The 25,113-nt window shown below is 36.3% G+C and overlaps 1 protein-coding gene across 9 annotated transcripts in view; it reads left to right on the forward strand.

Moving 5' to 3' along the window:
- RtGEF (Rho-type guanine nucleotide exchange factor) overlaps window positions 1-25,113 on the forward strand; it is a 141,289-nt gene that overhangs the window by 56,818 nt on the left and 59,358 nt on the right. For 2 of the 9 annotated variants that reach the window (XM_067767527.1, XM_067767528.1), the window contains exon 1: window positions 877-1,304. The exons of 3 other annotated variants lie outside the window; for them this stretch is intronic. The gene's annotated coding sequence lies outside the window, so the exon portion shown is untranslated. Of the gene's footprint in view, window positions 1-873; window positions 1,305-15,126; window positions 15,805-25,113 lie in introns of those variants that run through there. 4 more of the 9 variants (XM_067767522.1, XM_067767529.1, XM_067767530.1 and 1 more) reach the window with 4 other exon arrangements.

Raw genomic sequence — 25,113 nt, forward strand, 5'->3', positions numbered from 1 at the left:
CATGTCCGCGTATTTGTAGGAAAAATTAAAAATAGGACTGCGTTTGGAGGTGAAGCTCGCCCTCAATCTCATCTGTGGTACATCGCGCCTTAATATCATTATTTAATACAAGGTACGCACTTTTAGCTAGTTTTCTTAGATTTATTCTTTAGAAAATAGATATTATTAATATGTCTGGAATTTTTAAGCTTATTCCTCGAGAACATAATCCTCAAATACTATTATCTTAACTATACATATAAATGGCAAACTGCTCTGACCGCCTCAGCCAAAATTATTTTATGAGGGCATACATTTGTTGAAATATTTTTTCACATTTTTAATAATCGCGCTGAGAAAATAATATTAAGAAAATAGAGAATGAAAAACCGAAAAATAAATAGTCTGTCAAAGAAAATAGCTCAGTGCAAATACATATGCATGATTGTATATTTTCATATAAATATTAGATATGTATGTATTATGTACTATAGAAGCAATAAACAAAATGGTATGCAAAAAAAGCACACAAAACTAAACAAAGTACATATGCACTTACATACATATAATAAAATTGAGCGGTGTAATTATAGTGCAAAAAAATTCATAATAGACACCAAATCCTCAATGAATTTGGTTTTTTTTTTCAAAGAAGGCGACTTCTTAAATCACCCACCTTAACCGATGACACAGGGATGTTGGGGGATGTCATGTGTCATGTGTGTGGCTGCTGCTGCGTCAAGAGCATTGCTCCGCAGTTCTGATATACTCGTATTGATCATCTTCTTCTGCTGTGTGTTGTGTTATGGTGTTTGTTTGGCTCAATGGATGCTTTTGTGAGCATGTCGTCATTCGCTACTTCTCGGCTAGCCGTTTTGGCGTTGACAAAAGAGTTCGCTTTGGCTGCCTCCTCAGTATCTAGCTAAACGTGAACACGCGAACGTGTAAAACTTTAAGGGGCGTTTCTAACTGAAAAGCGTTTGTGATATTTGTGAAAAAAAAAATCAGATGTGCATGTATGAAATATAACAGAATTTTAAAATATTAAAAAATTAAATTTGGAATATCAAAAAAAAAAAAAAAAAAAATTAAATTGTGCCACACGTAGATTTAAAAAAAAAAACAAATTTGTATCTTTTGACTAAATAAAAATATTTTTTGCTACTATTATCTCTGTTCTCGTTGAGTTTTGTGCGGGTGCGTTGTTAGCGAATGATAAATCGTGTGAAGTTGCTGTCAACACCGTGTGAAAATTCCTACTGGCAATGTAAAAATCGACATACTCCACGCGGAGTGGAAAAAACATCCAATTTCTACAAAAATTTGTATGTGCTTTTCGAATTTACATATTTCGTGTTTTTTTTTATATATTTTTTAAATGCGAATATGACGACCTTGTAACCAATTTTTGGCGTGTGCTTATTTTCAATATGAAAAATATTTCGAAATTCCTTAAAAATATTTTTAGCATATAAATGGCAATGCATACATATATTATTGCGTATAGCACATACATATATTTATATACGTTAATATATGTATTCATATGTGCATATACAGCAGCGAATTGAAAAATAGCAGTGACAATCTCTATCGAATTTCGTCAAGATTTTTTTTTTTCGATATTTTAAGAAAAAACTTGCATTTGTTTTGAAACTAAAACCATGCTAACCAATCAAAAAACGTTTTCGGAAACGTTCCGAAAATTCGAGAAAATTTGGAACTATTAATCGGAGTTCTCTGAATTGCTTACTCCAGTATTTTTGTTGCTTAAATTATTTTAGTCAAAGAAAGTGTAAGTTTGCATTGACTTCTGACAATTTTTTTTGCCGACGGGTGCTTTCCCTCCAAACAAAGTTAGATATAAGTGGCCGGTCAATTAAGACCCCCATATACTAAATGTGTCCATAGTGTTATCAGAATTTGTTTAAGACTGAACGTAGAGGCCCAATCAGGTACCAGGACTTATGTTATAGAATAACACCGTCCTCTTGGCAAATAATAGAAGTTTCCTGGGACCCAGGCAACTCTGCCGCTCCTAAAGATGGAGCCTTGATCTGGCAAGCGAGCAGTTACTGACGAGGCATTCCTTATAACCATATAACGGCAGTAGCCCGTCGTGAGCCTTAAGTCTTCTCTCTTCACTGATATGAGCCTCTTTGCGAGTCTAATATCGTAGGATTTGCACATGATTTTAGAAATTTTGCAGCCCTGCGCTTTTGTCCACGCCTTTCCTGCTTGATCGATTATATGAAACTCCTTTCTCCTTTTGATTTCTCCCAAACGGATAGGGACGTCTATCATCGATTCAGCGAGAGTTGCACCCTCCTTTGACAACTCGTCGGCTTTTTCATTATCTTCTATCTCTTTATAACCGGGAACCCAGTTTAGATCTATGGTCCGGCCTGAGCGAAATTTTTCCAATGCTTCTTTGCATTCCAGTACACTTTTTGATGAAGTACTGTGTTAAGATTATTGCCTTAATCGACGCCTGACTATCAGATTATGTATTGACGCGACCATTTTTTCAGAATTTCTGCTACTTCATTCGCGGCTATAATTACCGCCTGAAAGACGCTGCAGTAATCCGGCAGCGTGTAGGATGTACTTATTTTTGGATCGACACAGTAAACAGTAAACCAAGGTGTGAACTATTTTTTCACATGGAAGTATATCTGAAACATCCTTCGGAATACATTTTCGGGAATTTATGCCAACCATGAGAGACCAATCACATACTTTGATAGATGGAGCTACAAAAATGCATACTCAAACAAATTCAGAGAACTCCAAATAAAGAATTCGAAATTTTCGTTAATTATTCTCAGTTTTTTTCGAAAACGTTTTTGAGATTGGTAAGTGTAGTTTGAGCTGAAAATTGCTTAGAATATCTTTTTTAAATATAAAAAAAAACAATTCAATTGACGAAATTTTACAAAAATTGCCACTGCTCTTTTTCTGTTCGCTGCTGTATGTGTGTTCAACCACTACATTTATATTTTGATATGTAAAACCGGAAGTGCTATTCGTCTTTCTTTATCTTTGCTGTTGCATCTGTCTACCACTCATTTATCTCTTCTTAGTTTATCTTTCTCAACTGAAGAGGCTGTGATTTTTTATGTATTTTTCAAATTATTTGTTGCTCAGTTTTAGAAAATGCACTTGACAACTAATTGCGGTAAATTCATTTTGTGTTTTGTTAAGTTTTTATGGATGTTCATATATATAAGTATGTATGTATAAGTTAATGCATTTATTTGTGTGCAATTTTCGTACACGAAAACTTTTTTTATTGAACTTCATAGCTTTGACTTTTCAATAATTTTATGTTTCATGAGAAATTTCGAATCTAGACCTTCTTCAAAATTTAGGTCTTTTAGGGGGACCAGACTGTGGTTTCAAATTAATGTAACGCATACGTCCTGTACGACAATTTGCTAAATGTCTAATATAATCTTGGTGAAGTTCTACCTCTGCCTATAGTTGTAGTTCTATGTCTGTCTATATTTTGAAGAGCCTTGTTTTAATATAGATATTCACTCCTAAACTGAGCTTATACCCAGTGCATCTATTGATAATCAGGGGACACATATTAAGTGATAGATATCCGGCTATAGTATCCCGCGGCAGATTGAGGATTTTATTTTTTAAGTGACTGCTCTGTCTGAAGTGGAACTTGTTGGCAAGAGTGATATTAGTGAAGTGACTGCCATGGAGGGATTGTGGAGATACACCATTTGCCAAAGCCAGTTGTTGTTGTTGTGGTAACAGTGCTTTGCCCCATCCAATAGGTGCGATCACTCAACTGTCATCAATATACTCCAAAGGGAACCCAAGGAAACTTGCAGTTTTAACAGGATAGGGATAGAGAGATATGGGTGTTAAAGGTGTTGTTTCCATACTGCAATTGAAAAGATGGTTCGTGTCATGTGGGGATACATTACATGCGGTACATACATTGGGTATATCAGGTTTGATTCTGGATAAGTAAGAGTTTAACTTATTCTGTTATCGTGAGTCCTCTCCAAATTTTGCGTATAGTGAAGATCTGGTCGATATCAGATATACAAGGCACTAACAATGTCCAATCAGTTCCTTGACTTTGGACTTTAGTATTTAGCTTAATATCATAATTGGGACCTTATATGCGATATTAAGTAGGCTGATAACGCAGTATTTAGCGCGTTTTGGCGGAGCACGTTTTTTTCGTGGATTGAGTATAGCACACTTATGTAAATTTCAATCAGTTGCCATGTGCTCGTTCGACCATATTTTGGATAGTAGCTAGGTTATGCCACTCACTAACTCTTCGCCTCGGTGTTGGAACAGCTCTGCGGGTAGTCTGTAGTTTCCCGGCGACTTCTTATTTTTTTTAACCGCATATTGCTATTCTAAATTCGTAATATTCAGGTTGTGCAGTGTATATTCTGTCGTCATCGGGTTCATCAAATCCCGCGCTATCTAGCAATAAGAAGTGTGCCCTTCATAAAGTGAAGTTCACTTGAACTTTCATAATTTTTCCTCCTGTCATATATTCTCCGCACTCCTTGAGTTGGAACAAAAAACTGTTAAAATTAGTTCCCCTTTGAAATTCTTCCATTTTTGTAGCCTACGTTATATTGTGAGATCCCAGGTCCACCAGACGTTACAAACAATTACCAAAATGTGTTTCACGGAGTGAATATCCGCTACCTTAACCCGTGAACAAATTACACAACTCGACAAAAAAAAATCTCCAAAAATAAAATAGGTCTTTCCTAAAGTAAAATTTTCTCCTGATTCCGAATATGACTTCCTAGTTTCCGAGATATCGGCGAAAATATGAAAATTCCCATTTTTGCAGAACACTGCTTCATATAGGTAGGGCAAAAATTTGTAGTTTTCATTTTTTCGTTTTAAACTGTTGAATTATACATTATACTAATTCCCATAAACATTTCTTGCCTTCACCCCCTTTCAGTATCTTCAGTAGTTTGGCCACTATGCCAAAAACGTTGAAAAAATTTTGAGAAAAAAAAAAGAAATTTTTTACAAAATTTCAGATTTAACCACTTTAAAATCTGAAAAATTCTATGGACGAAAAAAAGTTAGCCCTCCTATGTTGTAGGTAATTTAACTATTTAACTACGAAAATTTTAAGCATACCAGTACAACAATCGGACGTGCCGTTGAGACTATAGCCTCGTTAACTAGCAAGCGTCTATCCTAGAATTTTTTATAGAGACAATTTTTATTCAAACTACGTTTTTATTTTTTTATAACGTTTTATTATAGACATATGTTTGCACGTTAAACTGTATTCAATTGAGTAATAAGAGTATAAATCAGCAATTCAGTAAAAAACAACAACGACAACAACATTAAATACATACATATCTACATCTAAAAAAAGTCAAATTGACCGATTTTACCGTGGTGGTCAATAGTGAGGGACGTAGGTACTTTTAACTACCCGTTTACAATTTTCTGGGTTTGTCTCCCGTATTATTGTCCAGAAATAATCTCCCATCATTTCTTCATTCCAAAAACCTTGGTAACGCTTTTCAAAAAACATGAGGTCTTGGTGAAACCTTTCACCCTGTTCATCACTTTCAGCACCTAGGCTTGCGGGAAAATTATCCAAATGTGAATGCAAAAAATGCATTTTGAGGGACATGCTGGGATGTATTTCATATACTATTTATTTTAAATTGTACCACCGAAACTGCTTACCTTTAAGTCCGCACAAATTTTCCAATTAAATTGTTTATATTGAATGAGCTCAAGTAAATTGGATATGCTTAAATAAGTTTCTTTAGTATTCTCAGAATGTGCCATTGGTATTGACGGTAACGAATTTCATTTATGCGGCTTTTAAACTATGTTTTTAACTGTCTATAAACAAGCGCCAATCATCCACTTCATTTTCTAATTTTAGTGCTTCAAATAAACCTTGGAACATCATTGCAGTAGCAAATATTTTCACTTTTAGTAAAAAAAGAAGAGAAAGTCTTGTGCCTATTTCGAAATTTGGAAGTACTTGTCGAAGGGCCCAGGCTGCCCATTGCTGCAAACGAGATCCTAGAACTTCGCTATCAAATTTCGATAATTTCAAATCTCTGGCCAAGTCATTAAGTTCGGCTTGCGAGACTCGATGTGGGACCTCTCCTTCTTGTTCACTGTCTGAATTATCTGCTTCGGAGTCACTTTCGCTTGAGGCTTCAAAACTTATAAGCGGTATAGGTATGGGTAAGGTATGGTAATGTAGTTTTGGTTTTTTAGCTGATGCCACATTTGGATAACTTATTAATTTCCCCTTTTTTCTCATTTTACCTTTAAGGTCTATCACGCAAAACTAGCACTGGTCGTGGTTAAAGGGTTCAGTCCACATCATTGGAACACCAAACTTCATGTTATGACCTTTACCCGATACCCATCTCATTAAAGTTAATCTACAGGAGGCGAAAATAAAATGAGATGTCCAAGATTTATCGAGATTTTTTACACGGAAACCGAAATAATGAAAGTATGCATCTTTGACAGAAGTAGTTATTTTCCGAGCCGAGTTTCCGAAAATATAATGTCCGCAAATAAAGCAAAAATCATCCGGATTATTTTTACATTTAAAATCCCTTTTGCAACAAGCCATTTCGTAAACACATCTACCGATATAGTATGTATAAATTTGCACTACATTTTGCAAAACAAAATTTACAACAAACAGTAGTGACAATTAAATACTTGATGTCAATTTTATCAAAGTAATACTAAAATTTTAGTATAGACGCTTGCAAGTTAACGGGGCTATAGTCTCAACGGCACGTCCGATTGTTGTACTGGTATGCTTAAAATTTTCGTAGTTAAATTACCTACAACATAGGAGGGCTAACTTTTTTTCGTCCATAGAATTTTTCCGATTTTAAAGTGGTTAAATCTGAAATTTTGTAAAAAGTTTCTTTTTTTTTCTCAAAATTTCTTCAACGTTTTTTGGCATAGTGGCCAAACTACTGAAGATACTGAAATGAGGTGAAAGCAAGAAATGTTTATGGGAATTAGTATAATGTACAATTCAACAGTTTAAACCGAAAAAGTGAAAAATACAAATTTTTTCCGTACCTAAATGAAGTAGTGTTCTGCAAAAATGGGAATTTTCATATGTTCGCCGATATCTCGGAAACTAGATCTGCCACAGGAAAATGGAAGTCATATTCGGAATCAGGAGAAAATTTCACTTTAGGAACGGCCTATTTTATTCTTGGAGACTAAAGTTGTTCCAAATTTGTTGAGTAGTGTTATTTAGGTCACAAAAATCCGTTTTACTAAAATATTTAATTTTCTTATGATACATTCATATTTGTACCAGGATTCCCCTCGCGTAGGTGATGTTGAAAATTCGGTTGCATAAGATCTGAAGCTATAAAGCTTTATATTGCTCTTATCAACCCCTTGAATTCCTTTTTTTCAAGGGATCAATCCTTTCTGCGTTACAGCCAGTAAATTGCATAGTCTAGATGACTTCTTCCTTTATCCTAGATCCGTGATTTATGTACGGAACTCGCTCAAATTTTGAATTCGGACTAACATTATAATCCTAACTAAGAAAATGAATAAATTTGGAAGAAGGGAAGTCTCACCGAGCCTTTTTTAACATAGTACACATTTTGTTAATCACAAAATAAGCAACATCTGGATGCCCTGGGATCTAGGACTATTATCCTTTAGACGACATTTTAAACAACAACTGATCTCTCTAATTGCTTACTTACAAACATTTTCTAAAGCTCTTTTTTAAAGCGCATGCTTACTGGTCTTAATTAAATTTAACCCAAAAGCTGTAGAAAATATGTTTTTTTTTCTTTTAAATGCAGTTAAGTAGTTCTGTATGGATGGATTTTTAAAACAACTTGCACCCTCTGCGCCCATATATTTAATCTCCCAACGCTAAACAAAAACCACTCTTTACATTTTTGCACTATTTATGGTCATTTACACGATTGAATGATTTGTTCGCGTCTAATTCTCCGTCCAAAGCGGATGCATTTATTGGCTTTATGTGAATCTCACATAACAATTTTTTTCATTTCACTGTTTTACCCAAAAAGCAATTACCCCATCATCCGTCAGTTCAAACTAAGCTTGCAATTAAATGCATTTTGCTTTCCGTCACAATACAAAGCTCAGCTGCCAATATGTCTGAAGGCATCAGAGCCAGTCAATCGAAATCAATTAGTCAATCGTCAAATAGTCCATTATCAACTTTTTTGCACGATGTGAAACTACAAATGAAATAAAAACAAGCGTTTTATAATTGTTTTCGTAAAAATACATATCTCTGGCCTTAGGTATGTTCCCAGTAGTGAAAACATATGCGGTCTCAATGACGCAAAAATTAGTATCAGCATTGACAAATGCTTCAATGCAAGTTCAATGATGGCATGTGGAAACTAATTAAAGACAAAAGGAGAGTAGTGTTCAAAAAGTGGAAAAACAATGAAAAAGGTATTATAAATAGCAAAAAAAATACTTAAAACAAGATAGGAATTTCAAATTCAATACATTTTGGCAGTGGCGTAGTGAGGTTTTCTTGCGCCCGGTGCAAAATATTTTTTTGGCCACATATTTCGACAAAAAGTTTTGTTCCATCGAAATCTGTATTACAAAATTCACCCAATTCACTTTTCATAACTCGAGAAATTTCACATTCTGTGGAAAGACCAACATCTCTAGCCGATTCGCCGGGCATTTTGCGGTGCCTTCTTACACGTTTTACTATATCAATATCCAATTTTTCACAGAGATTTCGCTTTTTCTATTGAGAGTGTCTCGAATTTCAGATAGTTCAGTCGCTAATGATTTAAGACGATGATACGCTTCTCTAAAATTCATTCCCGGATGTGAGCTGCACACGATGAATCCTCTTAAGATTTCATACCCAAAATGAACTAATGTTTTGAAACTAAAATTTCATGTATATTTTGCAACAGAACTGTAGCTTCGTTTCTGGTGTTACTTGTGGTGTTAGTGTTCTCTGCTAAATGTTCTTGCCCGGGCCAGATGCCCCCTCACTACGCCACTGCATTTTGGCTGAGGTAGACTCTTCTTCAAACGAATGCTGAGTGGTTTCTTTAATGAAATTCTGAGGTAGGACAATTTTTAAACAAATTTTGATTAACGCCATTTTTGAATTGGTCGGCCCCAAAAACGTCGTAAGCGCCAATCTTAAATGTTCACGAAAGCATAGAATAGATTGCGCTTTCAAACGTTTTTCGAGCTACAACAACAACAACATTACTTGCTGATTTATACTATGTTCAAACAGAAAAATAAATTGAGGCTATTTCGATTTAAATTGAGTGGTGTTCATACAACTCTATTTAGCTTACACAATAGTAATTTGATAGCTGGTTGGCTCATCTCTACAGTAACAACATATCTTTGTTGAGACTGTCAAAATGTACGTGTTGGTATTATGTGAATGGAATGGAATGAAAACATAAAACTTTGAAATTTTTGTGTGTTGTAAGAAAATGTGTTCAATGTTTTGGTTTCATTTTGATTTTGCCATCTTCTTTTGACGATCCCTACTCCAGTGAAATGAAAGACATAAAATCAGCTGATGAAATGAGCCAACCATATAGTTCAGCCATGCGTAACTGACGTTTAAGTATACTCAATAAACACACTTTACAATGTTGCATTTGCAGTTTGAAACAGTTTATTACGCAATTTTTTTTAAATTGGCAATTTATTATTACAATTTATTATATGACAAATTGCGTAATAAATTGCCCAAACAGTATAAATTGCCAATTTGGTGTGTGTTTGAACCTAGTATTAGACTGTTTTTGGGCCATAAGCCAAGTTATGCGATTTTCCACTCAGCCGGGGTAGCTCTCGAGTATATGTATTTACCTACTGTGTTCGGGATTGACATTAAAATTGGAACCATTATCTTCTTATGTACAAGGTGCCCCCATTATTAATATTTAAGTGGGTGACTTTATCATACCGAGAAGGACTCTTTGTTGAATTACTGAATACCCATGTGAAACTAGTATTTATTTCTAGTAAACCAGTCACCCAATGGGTTCTAAGACTTAAGCTACATATGTTGCCTAAACATACCAATAGCATTTTTCCCTTGGTTTCGTGACGCTTCTTTGTTTAATTTCTTGTCCCCTCGATACAAAAACGTTTGCATAGATTTCTCTTGCTACTGACGTTGATTTATATTTTTAGTTGCCAACAAAATACCAACAAATTGTATGTGTTCTTTTATTGAACTGAAAAAACTTCCTTGTTATTTTGTTGTCCATCTTACGCGAAAAGAATTTATAAACAATTGTGTAAAATAGAAACATATTAACTACATATATAGTTAGTGGTCAAATAGTTCGTTTCTCGTTTTAAAGGCAGCAAAGGAATGCAAAGCAAATGGATATAAAAAAAAGAAAACTGCAGTAAAATCGAAAAAAAACTCAAGTTAATAAAAGCAAAAAGGAAAAGAGTAATGAAATTAAATTAATGTGAAAGAACTAAAACAACTTTTGGTATTAAAGAATATCAAGTTAGAAAGAAAAAATAATAAACGAAAAAAGAAAAAAAGTTAGAAAGAAAACAATTTTCCAAAAATTTTGAAAAAAAAAGCGAAAAAATAATACAGTTGTGCTTAAGTTATTTCTTTAGATATGTACGTACAGTGACTAACAAAGCACCCGCGATAACCTCCGAAGCGATTGTCGGCCGAACTTCTCTTCCAATTTGCGTCGTGTTACTTTTAATTTGTCCTACGAATTGGCGGGACAAGACCTACATGTTTTGGCAGATGAGTTTTAACTGAGAAGATTTTCATCGCGGAAATACACTCGGATTTTTTGCCAAATCACTGTGTAGAGGGTCCCCGCTTAGAAAAACGTTTTTCTAATTAAAAAAACTTGTTTCCAAATGTTTGATGTTGCTTTGTCCCGGACTTGATCCCAACATCTTGGGTGGGGAAGGCGAAGTACGCTACGACCACACCACGGCGGCTGCCTTTAAGCTTTTACTCTAGGGAAATATTTTTACTTGTTTTGATTGTTCATGAAAAGCTTATCAGTGAAAATTCATCTGCCTTGCAATGTCGTTCGGAGTCGGCATAAAGCATGTAGTTCCCGTCAAGCCAATTTGTTGGAAAAATTATAAGGAGCACGGCCTGAATCTCATCGGAGATGTTTCGTGCATTGAATCTTTTGTATATCTATATATATAAAAATAAAATGATGTTCGTTCCTGTCCATGTTTTGGGGCCGATACGAGGCCAATTTTATTCGTTCTTTTTCATATTATAGGGATCAAAGAGGGGAAGGTTTTTAGCAAACATTTTTTTTTTTTAATTTCTAGAGTCTTGAGATATACATAGGTCAAAACGTGGACCCGGATAACCCTACCATGTGCTTGTATATTATGGGTATCAAATGGAAGCTTCTGATGAGTACTTTAATGTGGGGTACTTTTCGTACCCCTAGGTGACTAGGGTCTCGAGATATAGGCCAAAACGTGGACCCAGATACCCCTAGAATGTGTTTAAACAATATGGATATCAAATGAAAGCTGTTCTCTTTAGCAAAGCTGAGTTCTTTAGCAGAGGGTAATTTTCATACATGTGGGTGACTATGGTCTCGAGATATTGCCCAAAACGTGGATCAGAATAACCTTAGGATGTGTTTTTACATTATGGGTATCAAATGGAAGCTGCTAATGAGTACTTCAATATGGGTATCAAAAGGAAGCTGTGCTGATGAGTGGTAATTTTTCTCTAGGTGACGAGCGTCTCGAGATCATTTCATGTGTACAACATTTTTTGAATAAATATACGAATTTTTCGATTTGTGCCGTGCTGCTAAGTTGCAAATTTTTTTCGAAGGAGAGTAAACATATGATCCGAGGTTTATGAGAGATGCTTCAGCTCACATACACAAACACACCTTGAAAATGGCCAACGCGTTTATTTTACTCCTGAAAATGCAGCGCTTAGAGCAAGAAGTGCACCGTCTACAACTTTGACTGCCTTTTTTTCATATATGTCAATCGGACGATTTTGCAAGAACATTGCTATATGCAGAAGTGCCACAATATTTCACATGGGATAAATGAAGGAAATATTTCAAAGGCGAAAACAAGGAAAACCAGTTCAAGGTCATCCTAATGTGTTCTCAACACATGCATTAGGACGCATTTATGCAGTTCATCCAAATAATGCTGAGTGTTTTTACTTGCGATTGTTGTTAATTAATGTTCGTGGCTCAACATCATTCCGAGCTTTAAGAACAATTAATGGTGAATTGTGCGCTACATGTCGTGAAGAATGTCAACAATTTGTTGGAGAATGACAAGCATTGGGAAGATACGCTTGCCGTTTCAGCTGTAATAGCCAGCCCACATCAAATACGAACATTATTTTCGATAATAATTGCAATATGCTCCCCATCTAATCCATTGGAATTATGGAATAATTTCAAAGATTATACGGCAGATGATATTTTAAAGCAAATACGTCGAAATACTGCAAATTATGAGTTGGAATTGACATTGGAAATTTACAATGAAGCATTGATAAGGATTGACGACATTTGTTTGTCGATGTCAAACAAATCGTTAGTACAATTGGAATGAATAATGTTAGCCATTGAACTGGTGGGTTGTTTTTCTTGGATGCTCCTGGGGGAACAGGCTAGACCTTTTTGATTTCATTGATATTAGCAACAATTCGATCAGATAATAACGTTGCATTGGCACTCGCTTCTTCCGGAATTGCAGTTACATTACTGGAAGGCGGCCGCACAGCACATTCTGCATTAAAGTTGCCTTTGAATGTGCAGGTAAATGAAACACCAACATGTAATATTTCGAAAACATCTGGAGTGGCAAAAGTTCTTAAAGTATGGGACGAGTGTACTATGACACACAAGAAATCATTGGAAGCACTTGATAGAACTTTGAAAGATCTACGCGGAAGCCAAACAGCCTTTGGAGGTCCCATGATTTTATTGGCTGGAGATTTCAGGCAAACATTACCTGTGATCCCAAAATCCACGGCTGCAGATGAAATCAATGCATGTTTAAAATCATCGTATTTGTGGAGACGTCTAAACACGCTTACATTTACTACAAACGTACGTGTTCAAATACAAAACGATCTGTCAGCAGCTGAATTTTCACAGCAATTACTGAAAGTCGGAAATGGCCAAATGTATGTCGATCCAAAAGGAATGATTACATTGCCTAACAATTTCTGCACTTTTGCACAGTCTAAAGAGACATTGATACAGAGTGTATTTCCAAACATAGTTCAACTTTACAAAAACTATGATTGGCTCAGCGAAAGAACAATTTTGAGCTGGGAAAAATAAGGACGTCAATGATATAAATGCAGCTATTCTGGATCAAATACCTGGTGACATAGTTGCATATAGGTCAATGGACACTATTACTGATCAAGATGATGTCGTAAATTATCCAACTGAATTCTTAAACTCACTCGATTTGCCAGGCCTACCACATAATTTACGATTAAAAATTGGAGCATCGATTATTATGATGCGCAACATTAATGTGCCACGACTTTGCAACGGTACCAGACTCGCTGTGAATAAGCTAATGGGTAACGTTATCGAAGCAACAACAGGTCTTTTTATGGATGACACTGCCCGGGGATACGTCGCCTAGTGTTACTTCCACTGTTCTCCGTTGTTGTGCGAAGTGATCGCATTCGAAAAAGGTGTTGCGTGCGTCGTCTATGAGCCCACAGTATAAGCAATTCGGATTTTCAACCTTGCCCATTCTGTGGAGATATTTCCGGCCACTTAAAAACTGTGTCAGGTAGAAGTCGACCTCTCCATGTGGCCGTTCTAACCATGGCTCCAGCTCGGGAATCAGTTCCCTGGTCCATTTGCCTGCAGCTCTGCGTACTTCTCCTCGGAAGTGATAAGTTGATTTCCTCTCCTCAGCGTGATGATGTATGGGTATGGTTCCGGCAATAACAAGAATTGCGTCTGCGGTTACCGTCCGGTAAGCTGAGGCAATTCGTAGTGCACCTCTGCGTTGGACTGAAGTGACAGCTGTTCGATACTTTCGGAATTTCATTGCATCCGCCCAAATTTCTGCACCGTACAAGAGTATAAAATCCGAAGCGAAAGCAAGCAGATTTCGTATACATGGTCTTGACCCGCCTATGTTTGCCATTAATCCTGTGGTCTGTGCAGTTTTCTCGCAGGATCCTTGAAAGTGTTCCGAAAAGGTTAACTCGCTATATAGCCTCACCCAAGATATTTCGTGGAGCTGCGTTTTTGTACTTGTTGCTCCCCAACCATCATATTGATTATGGTGGGAATTCGTCTCTTCGTGAGGATCAAGATCTCGGTTTTCGCTGTCGCAAGCTGAAGTCCATGGTCACTCATCCATCTATTTACACTGCGCGTTACTTGGTTCCCAACAAATACTATAGTTATATACTAGCGTACCCTCGCCTGCTTCGCTAGGTGATAAATTCAATGATTTGCTGAAAGAGAATAAAATTAATACGAAACAAAGCAAATTCTTTGATACAATTTCATTCGAAATTTATTGTAACACTTTTTGGTAGACAACGTTTTTGGTTTTTCCATCTTTCGCGTAAATGAATAATGACGATGGTGTGCCTACTTGTGAGCAAGCTACATACAATTGTCCATGAGAAAAAATTGGGTATTCTAAATTAATACCGCACATTTGTAGAGACTGTCCTTGCGCCTTAATTCATTGTCATAGCGAAGGCAAGGCGAATAGGGAACTGCAAACGTTTGAAATCGAATGGTAAATCCGTCGGATCAGTGGAATTCTGGGTATCAAAACGTCTTCTCCTTTGTACTTCCATGTTCAGCAGATACGCAAGGAATATTCTCCTCGCTAAACGGCAGGATGGTTGCTTAGCCCAATAACGTGAGAGTACACCGATCACTTTACCGGCGACGGCATTGCACGAAAAAATTACAAATTTCAGCGGCGGCATTAACCTCTAGAATATACATATGTACAGAATAATCAAATAAATTATTTTTATTTTAGTAAAAAATATATCAGAATTAACGTAAGGAAATTTTATCTTCCCACATTAAATTATGAGTGATTTTATTTTTGAACGTCCACGCGCACTTTCACAAAGGCGACACAATTTTTAAAGATAGCAAACACGCAAACAACAACAGCAGAAGCAACAAATCACAAAATAACATCAACAACTTACGTCAATAGTTGGAATTTTTGCAAAATGACTAAATAAAGCAAAGCGGAAATAAGCAGGAGACAGATTTAAGTGAATAAGCGAAAAATTTCCTTAAGAGGAAATTTTGTTTACATTTGTCCTCTATTTTATATACGGGTAATTCCGCAATGTGGAAATGTGCAACAGCATCACACAGTTCTATAACACAAGTTTACAAATTCAGGTCAACTTTTGGATCTGAGCAGATAAGAACAATTCTTAACTATATTTGATATGCTGAATTCGAATCTGCATTCAGTTTTTTAATATTGATTCTAGTTTCCGAGTTCTCGCATGATAGCACCATTGTGCTTTTAAATAGTGAATCTGCTTGATAAGTCATTTCAACTGTAACTGTAAAATAATATACATAAGTGATTAGAGCAAATAAAAATGCAGAGACAGTGTTGCAAAGTTTTCAAAGTGTTTTTGCTACGTTTGTGGTTGTTATATGATTAAAAAAAGTGGCAAAATAATAACAAATGCGCTCAAAGATGCGTATCTGCACTACTTTGGTTTCAGAGTAGCAGACACTCATAAGTCATGGATACCGAAATTTATTTCAACAGGTAATTGGTATCTTAACTGGGATGCAATTTAGATTTACCAAATTTTGTTGCTTTTTATGCTTGTGGGATAGCCGCGCAACTGAACATCATTATGTGAGAAAAGAATGGCAAAGTCGTACTCAATATGAGCCTGGACAGCAAAATGTCTCCGCTGAACCACTTGTAAATCCACAAGACATTTTCCTGCCACCTCTTCACATTAAACTAGGCCTTAAAAAGAGCTTCGTCAAAGCATTAAACCGTGAAGGACCAGCTTTTAAGTACTTAGTCAAGTTGTTTCCAAAATTGTCATATGCAAAACTCAAAGAAGGAATATTTGTCGGACCTGATATTAGAAAATTAATGGCTGATAAAATATTTACAAAATGATTAACGCCCGATGAAGCAGCCGCATGGGCATTAGGGCGGGTCGATTTAAAAATCGCTCATTGCTCTGTGAAAACCGTATTCTAGGGATCAAAATAAGAAACTTTGCCGAAGGAACCATACATCTAAAACGAATTCTGATGTCCCCCAATTTGGGTCGAACTTTTGGGTAGGGGCAAATTTTGAAAAATCCCACTTTGACCCATTTAGAGTGCTCCAACGAGTCCAAATGTATGACCATTAACCACTAACTTTGGAGGCCTGACCCACCGATGCCAGTGGCACACCCCCTGGAACCCCCTGGGGGTTCACCATACAAACATTTCAAAAAATCGCCGGTTTTGCACTTTACATGAAAAAATCAGCTAAATGGCTATGTTTTTTCTTTATTTTTGTTTATTTATTTATATTAATATCTATTTTTTCTCTTAAGAAATTTATTTTAGTCAGAACATATGTACATAAATGAAAAAATTAATTTAAGTGAGTTATAGAAAAGAAACTAAAAAAAATTATTGTTTGAAGTCTTTTTTGCTTTCAAGTCTGGACAATTTCGCACGGCTCTCTAATGTCGTCGCCATAACAGCCTCTACATTTTCCGGTATAACCCGTTTGGAAACGCTAGCGAGCAATTGAACATGTCGTTCCGTTCCTTGTATGTGTGATGGAATTTTTGGATCATTAAACGGTGGATCATATTGATTTAAATGTTCTTTCAATGTATCGTACGGAATGCTTCGCGTGAATGGTGGTTCAAATACGATATTTATATCATTCAAATTGATCATTTCCGTATAACTTGTGCAATTAAAGTTTATATCTGGTTTTTTATAAACTCTAAGTTCCATCGTGACCAAACAATGAACTTGAAAAATAATGCACTGCCGTACACGACAGAGCTGTAATACTTGATATTGAAGTACATTGGCACATAACATTTAATTATAAATTCAACCAGAATTCTTAAATTTGCATCTGGATTTTCCGTCGTCACATTTAATCGCAATAATCTAGCGGCCTTGGTGAGCCACCGAGAATGTACAATTTTCCCTGGTTTGATGTTAGCCAGATCCACCGGAACCGCGCCGCTAGAAATTGCATGGGTCATGTCGTATAAGTACTTCGAATCGGTGGAAAATTCAATTTTTTCTGGAGCAGGAAGCATATTTTGCAACTCAATTTTCTGGAAGCCGTCCACCACCGGAAAATATATAATAATAAAATAATTAAAAATGGTTGACAATTATAATAAATGAGTGATAGCAATAACTTACCGGAAGAGTTTCACAAGTTTCGATTTGACGGCTCAGTTTTCCGGTTGCCGATCTTGGTCCAGTGCTGGTTGATTTATCCAAAGCTTCAAACAAATGCCGAAACGGAAGTTCGTTGAAGTGTAGAAGGCAAACGAACCAATGCAATGGTCTTTTTAACAGCAATTCGAATCGTCGTATAATTCCACCGTGTGGGCCAGTGTTTGTTGGCTCACCGTCAGTGCATATTCCAATTAATGCATCCAGTGATATATTTTCATCGTTGAAAAAACCATTTAATTTGGTTGTTTTGTATTCACCGGTTTCATGTTCCAGTCTAACGTAACCAATCAATTCAGAATAACAAGATGAGGTTCTTTTACCATCCTAGTATGATACTTCTCATCAATTTTATCTATCGTTAAAATATAATCTTTTCTGCCATCGAATAAAAACGCAAACAAATTGGTATCATCTAACCGTTTGCGAAGCACTTCTTGGCTGCATTTCTCTTTTTCTCTGCGAACTTTCGATTTATCCATGATGAGAGGTTTCCCATGCTTATCTTTAATTTTAAAATCTTGCAAAAGAGCGGTTCCCAATGCTGATGCTACTCTGTCAGGCACACCAAATCTGTCACATACCAAGGCAAAGTTAAAACAATCGTATCTCTCTGTGTATTGTGAACTTGTGCTTCTATCCATATCTTCTTGAACCGGTGGCGGTGCGTATGTTGAATCATCGGGATCTTGGTATGTTGGCATTGATGACATAGACGTTGCTCCTTGCTCTTCAGTTTCCATCATAAATGCATCCATTGTTAGTCTTCTCTGATTATGTTGATCGTGCATGAACTCTTTGAGGCGTTCGGGAACCCAGCCGCATGCATATGGAGCTGCCTTCAAATCGCATTTACATGTTCCAATGTAAAAAATTGTTTCCAGAGATTTTACATACTCTGTAAATTGTTGGGTTTTGTTTCTTCTCTTGATTTGCTCTTGATACTTGTCAAGCAATTTATTCAATTTATTAAATACACTTTTTTTCTGCATTATTTCCATACCAAGTTTTTCCCAAATTCCAATCAACTTATCTTGTACTTGAATAGTGAATGATTTATGGGAAAACTTGTTTTGTTCTGTTTTAGCACGTTCGCTTAAGTAAAAATAATATCTCAAGATATCCAGATGGGTTGGTAAATTAAGATCAGTTAAATCAGTAGACACACCAAAAACAGTAACATCATGCTTGGGTATATGACTCATTGGGTTTTCGATAGTTGTTGATGTAGTTGCTTCATCTTGCGGTGTAGAGGATGGTGGATTCATTGTAAACTTTTTGATTTGGAATGGTCACTTCACTTATTTTTTTTTTTGAAATATTTTTTTATCTGAAATTAGCACTTCACACTTTGAGTTCTTCACAACGACTTAATGCATTCACAAAAACTTTTGCGTTATATATGGTCTACGAGACGAGGTAATAAGAATGAAATGGTAATTTCAATTCTACCTGCTGTGTGTTGTGGTGGCTTAAAAAAAACAACACAAACAATTTTACGATCTGCAATTGGTCACAGTGATACCTTCATTTTTTAAAACGGTTGAATAAAAAACCCACACAACTATGTTTACGACATGCAAATGCATCACAGTGATGCCTTGGTTTTAAAAGGGTTGTAAAAACGCTAATTTCTAATAATTTTTTTTAATTTCTTTTTTATTACTAAGTTAAATTCATTTTTTCATTTACAGATGTTCTGACTAAATAAATTTCTAAGGAAAAAATAAACTCCAAAAAGAAAAAACATAGGCATTTCGCTGATTTTTTCATGTAAAGTGCAAAACCGGCGATTTTTTGAAATGTTCGTATGGTGAACCCCCAGGGGGTTCCAGGGGGTGTGCCACTGGCCTCGGTGGGTCGGGCCTCCAAAGTTAGTGGGGGTCGGTCATACATTTTGACGCGATTGGAGCACTCTAAATGGGTCAAAGTGGGATTTTTCAAAATTTGCCCCACCCAAAAGTTCGACCCAAATTGGGGGACATCAGAATTCGTTTTAGAGGTATGGTTCCTTCGGCAAAGTTTCTTATTTTGATCCCTAGAATATGATTTTCACAGAGCAATTGGCGATTTTTTTGCCTTCCCACAAATCGACCCGGCCTAATGGGCATATTTTCAAAATATCTTTCACCACATTCTTGGTAATCACAAATCCCCTAATAATTGGCGATATGTTGGCAAGTTATCGAAAGATTGGAGCTAGAATGTATCTAAAGATGCATTTTCTGCATTCCCATCTCGATTTTTTCCCGAAAAATTGGGTGATACGAGCGACGAACAAGGGGAGCGGCTACACCAAGATCTAGCCAACATTGAAAGACGATACCAGAGATTTTGGGATGAAGGCATGATGAGCGACTACTGTTGAACTCTTATACGCGAAACAGATACCAAACAATACAAAAGGCAAAGTTCCACCAATCTTCATTTCTGATTTGTTACTTTCAAGTTAATAAAATGAATATTATTTGACAAAAATCTTTAAAACTGATTTTATTGACTGTATTAAAAACTAGAATCAATCTTAAAAAACGGAATGAAGAATCGGATTTAGCGTCCTAAATTGTCTTAAAAACCACATTTAGTTGCCTAGATCCAAAACAGTGTATACTTGTGTAATTTATCATATTTTTAGTCTAGTCGACAGACAAGTTTCTGCAAATTATGTTTACAAATCCAGTGACTTCTTAAGCGCCACAGTGGGTGGAGAGCATGTGTGACTTTGTATGTGTTTTTTGAGTGTGTGTAATCATTATCTTAATTTAATCTTCATCATTAGCATCATCATCATCCTCATCATGTAATTATGTACAACTTAGCTACCGGCTGTTGGGAAGACAATTTCTCATAGCGGCTCACTTTGTGTTTATTTCTGTCTTCCATACGATTCATTGTTTTTATTTTCTATGCATGTAAATATATGTGAATTGGTAATGTTGTTTTGTTTATTTTACATAATGTGTGTGAAGTGACTTGTGATGATGACTTTTGGTCGCATAAAAATTAACATGCCCATCACTAATCCAATTGGCACCAATCAATTTACAGTGTTTTCAATTTGATGTTAAACACCTAAAATTTTGACGAAGAATGAAATATTTTATTCAGGCCCGGTTTTTCTGTAGTTGGTTAAGTTAAGCTTGAACTAAGTTTGCTTAAACTCTAGTCAAATTTAAACTTCAGTTAAACTACTGAATAACTGCTTTTCAGTCACCTTTGCGGTTGGCGTTTTCTGCGGCAACATTGGTTTTTAAACGGGTTTATTTAGCTTGACTCTGTGTAGCGAGCGGTCGGTCGGCCGTTGTTTACGAATTTTGTAATACAAATTTAAGTAACTTCCCGATAAGCTACAAGCTTGAAACTTGGAATATAGTTCAGAACCCGACGACAATGCAATTATAAGAAAAAAAACTCCGATAGGTGGCGCATGGATCGAAAGCGACATATGAAAAAAAATCGCCGCTAGGTGGCGCAAGGATCGGGATATTCAAAAAGTCGTATTTGTGGTCCGATTTGGCTCATATTTGGAACACATATAGTCCGGTAGAAGTGACATCAAAATATTTTGTAGTTCGAGGAGGGACAAGCATACATGGCGCCGAGTCAAGTAAAGTCTTTGGAAGGATTATGTATTGAGGACTTAGATTTTAACAAATTGTGAGGAAAGAGTCCTGGTAATAATGAGCCACAAAATGAACTAAGTGAGAAATAATAGAGAATTAAATAAAGACTAAAAACTTGAAAAAAAAATAAAAAAAAAATTTTAGTTAAACGGTTTTATTGAAAACAATACTTACATGAAGTAATAATAATGCTAAAAGCTAGAAAATATTTAGGTAGGTCCTAGGTACTAGTCATCACACCCCTCACCAATCTAGGGCGTTGATCAGACAATTAAATAAAAGCGTTGGGCGCGTCAAATTTCTATTGATAGTCATAACCAGACCAACTGAACCTTAATCAGGTTATACTACGCATCACATTTTTAGAAATTTCATTATCTTTATTTTGTTTACCCAACGAACATAGAAACAAATTTCTCTAGCGAAATATATATCTAGTTCCGAAAGTGATATCCAACATCATTATTTAATTATTTTTAAAGCATATAGTTCTCGAGTTGATATCCAACTTCATTCTCCAATAACTACCAACTTCAAACACATTTTGTTAAATAAAGAGATTTCGAGTTGATCTCCAACGTCAATAAAATTTTTCCACAGTTCTCAAATGAATATTCAATATGATTCTGGAGTTGAGCCCCTGTTTCGAAAGATTATCAATATGAGCTCTAATGATACTCAAGCCCAAATGCTTGTTGGGTATATTCGACGCCACTTCAAACGAACGCAAATAACTGATAGGTTAACTAGCGTTTAACCCTGCCAGATCGGCCGCTTAAGCTCAGCTTAAACTTCAGTTAAAGTATACTGAAAAACTGCAGAATAAGTTTGAACTTGTACTGAAAAACCGGGCCTTAAAACGCTTGATTTACATATTTGAGGTGCCGGCTTTGAAACCAACCGGTGCCAATAACGTAGGAATGAGTGTTGTGTTTGAGACCCCCAGACAGAGAAGGAGCTCTATCATTTCTTCTCTCTTGTTGGCTTTACAGCTTCTGCAAGATCTTCGGGAAGGCACGTCTTCCACAGTTTCTTCGTGTAGTTCCAGGGCATAATATCTTGTCAATTTAAATATGTCAGTCTTACTTTCTAGGAATGTATGTATTTTGTAAGCCCTTCTTGCGTTCCTTAATAGCTTTTGGGTAGGAACAGCCCATCTTCAGGAGTTTCGCAGCTGCTGAGATTAACTTGTAGGCGACGAGTTGGAATAAATTCGTCTGTCGTAAAAGACGACTAAAAATGCAGGTGTTCAATCTGGAGGCGGCCTCCCTGCTTAAATGAAGAAAGCATCGATAAGTTACGGGATTACGATTAAAAACTGGTAGTGAGAAAATCAGATGCCCAAGGATTACAGAATGCATGTGTCCTCATATTTACGGTAATGACCCCATTGGAAAGCTGCGCGATATCTGTAGTTTCAAATGCGAGGAGATTTTCACAGCGACCTTTTACCGGGACGTTTCTCTTATTCCCTCTTATTGAAAACTGTTTTCTGTTGAAGGAGGACAGTAGAAAAGGTTGCTCACATATCATACTTGTGATATAAGTTTAAAAATGATTTCGAAAGGTGAACAAACTCATCGGGCTTGAAAAAAACTATTTTTTAAGATTTTGATTTTGCTTTGCACGGAACTTGAACCGAGGACGGTCTAGTTGCCAGAGCACGCTACCACCATTGACTCTACCATACATGCTCGAATAGCAGCACCCTCAGGTACCAGTTCGTCTTTCGAGGGAATATTTTGATTTGACCACTTTGGGCTTGTCTCACCTTCCTTGAACTTATGAGTTACATTAAGAGCAAGAAAAATAAGAGGCTTTCTGTGCGAGTGGTTGTTGTTTTACTGATAAAGACACTCCCTTCAGGCTTTGGGGAGCGTTATGGATGTTGATGGTCGTTTGCTGGATATAGAACCGGTGCGTTCCGGTAACAATACACCATTAAGGCACTAGCCCGACCATCTCGGGAACGGTTAATATGACCACATTAAACCTTCTAGGCCATACCGCCCTCCCCACCCTCTAGTTCCTTGAGGAAATTGGGGTCGCCCAGAGCATCGCCTGCTAAATATGTGAATGATGCATTCATATTTGTAACAAGATTCCCCTCGCGTAGGTGAGGTTGACAATGGGTTATGAAGCTATAAAGCTTTGTATTGCTCTTATCGATGTATGGGCCTCTACGCGTTGGCGATGGCGAATACCGAAGAAGATGTAATGATGAGCTGTACGAGTTATACGCAGACATCAATATAGTCTAGCGAATTAAAACGCAGCGGCTGTGCTGGCTAGGCCATGTTATGCGAATGAGAGATGACGCTCCGGCCAAGAAAGTGTTTCTATCGGAACCCGCCTATGGAAGCAGAGGTAGAGGGCGGCCCCCACTCCGTTGGAAGGACCAGGTGGAAAACGATTTAAACTCCCTTGGTGTGACCAATTGGCGCCGGTTGGCGGAGCGAAGGAGCGACTGGCGCGCCTTGTTGGACGGCCATAACCGTTTAGACGGTTAAGCGCCAATTAAGTAAGTAAGTAATATATATATATGTGGAAGATATGAAAATGCACCACTGTACAGATAAAACTGCAACTCATAAGATATGCAGCGACGCTGTTAAAGAGTCAAAAACATACATATACATTTCCGTTGTTATACAAGATATAGATATGAATCATTTATGTCTTACATACATATCTATTCTTAGACATTCATCTATATGGTACATATGTTACATGTTTTTGTGACATATTCACACGTGCGTAAAGCTGGCAGACCCAAGTGCTCAAAAATAAGTTTAAGTTGTTTGAGAATTAAGTGCATTTTAGGTGCAATTTAGGGCCACAAAAGATAATTTAGGTGCTCATTTGGTTTTCGAGATGTTCGCAAAAAAGTGTGGGTCTGCTAGGTTAACGTCAAGCTAGCAGACCCACAACTTAAATTTCATTTTATTTTAAATAAAAAATATATCAAAATTAGGAGCTATTTAGGTGCTTTTTAGGGCCACAAAAGATAATTTAGGTTTTCATTTCGTTTTCGAGATATTCGCAAAAAGGTGTGGGTCTGCTAGGTTAACGTCAAGCTAACAGACCCAAAATTTAAATTTCATTTTATTTTAAATAAAAAATATATCAAAATTATTTAGGTGCTTTTTAGGGCCACAAAAGATAATTTAGGTTTTCATTTCGTTTTCGAGATATTCGCAAAAAGGTGTGGGTCTGCTAGGTTAACGTCAAGCTAGCAGACCCAAAATTTAAATTTCATTTTTTTTTTAAATAAAAAATATATCAAAATTAGGAGCTATTTAGGTGCTTTTTAGGGCCACAAAAGATAATTTAGGTTTTCATTTCGTTTTCGAGATATTCGCAAAAAGGTGTGGGTCTGCTAGGTTAACGTCAAGCTAGCAGACTCAAAATTTAAATTTCATTTTATTTTAAATAAAAAACATATCAAAATTAGGAGCTATTTAGGTGCTTTTTAGGGCCACAAAAGATAATTTTGGTTTTCATTTCGTTTTCGAGATATTCGCAAAAAGGTGTGGGTCTGCTAGGTTAACGTCAAGCTAGCAGACCCAAAATTTAAATTTCATTTTTTTTTTAAATAAAAAATATATCAAAATTAGGAGCTATTTAGGTGCTTTTTAGGGCCACAAAAGATAATTTAGGTTTTCATTTCGTTTTCGAGATATTCGCAAAAAGGTGTGGGTCTGCTAGGTTAACGTCAAGCTAGCAGACCCAAAATTTAAATTTCATTTTTTTTTAAATAAAAAGTATGTCAAAATTAGAAGCTATTTAGGTGCTTTTTAGGGCCACAAAAGATATTTTAGGTTTTCATTTCGTTTTCGAGATATTCGCAAAAAGGTGTGGGTCTGCTAGGTTAACGTCGCAGACCCAAAATTTAAATTTCATTTTTTTTAAATAAAAAGTATATCAAAATTAGGAGCTATTTAGGTGCTTTTTAGGGCCACAAAAGATAATTTAGGTTTTCATTTCGTTTTCGAGATATTCGCAAAAAG

Source organism: Eurosta solidaginis, chromosome 2 (assembly GCF_040869045.1).
Source record: "Eurosta solidaginis isolate ZX-2024a chromosome 2, ASM4086904v1, whole genome shotgun sequence".
In the NCBI taxonomy this organism is placed as follows: Eukaryota; Metazoa; Arthropoda; class Insecta; order Diptera; family Tephritidae; genus Eurosta; species Eurosta solidaginis.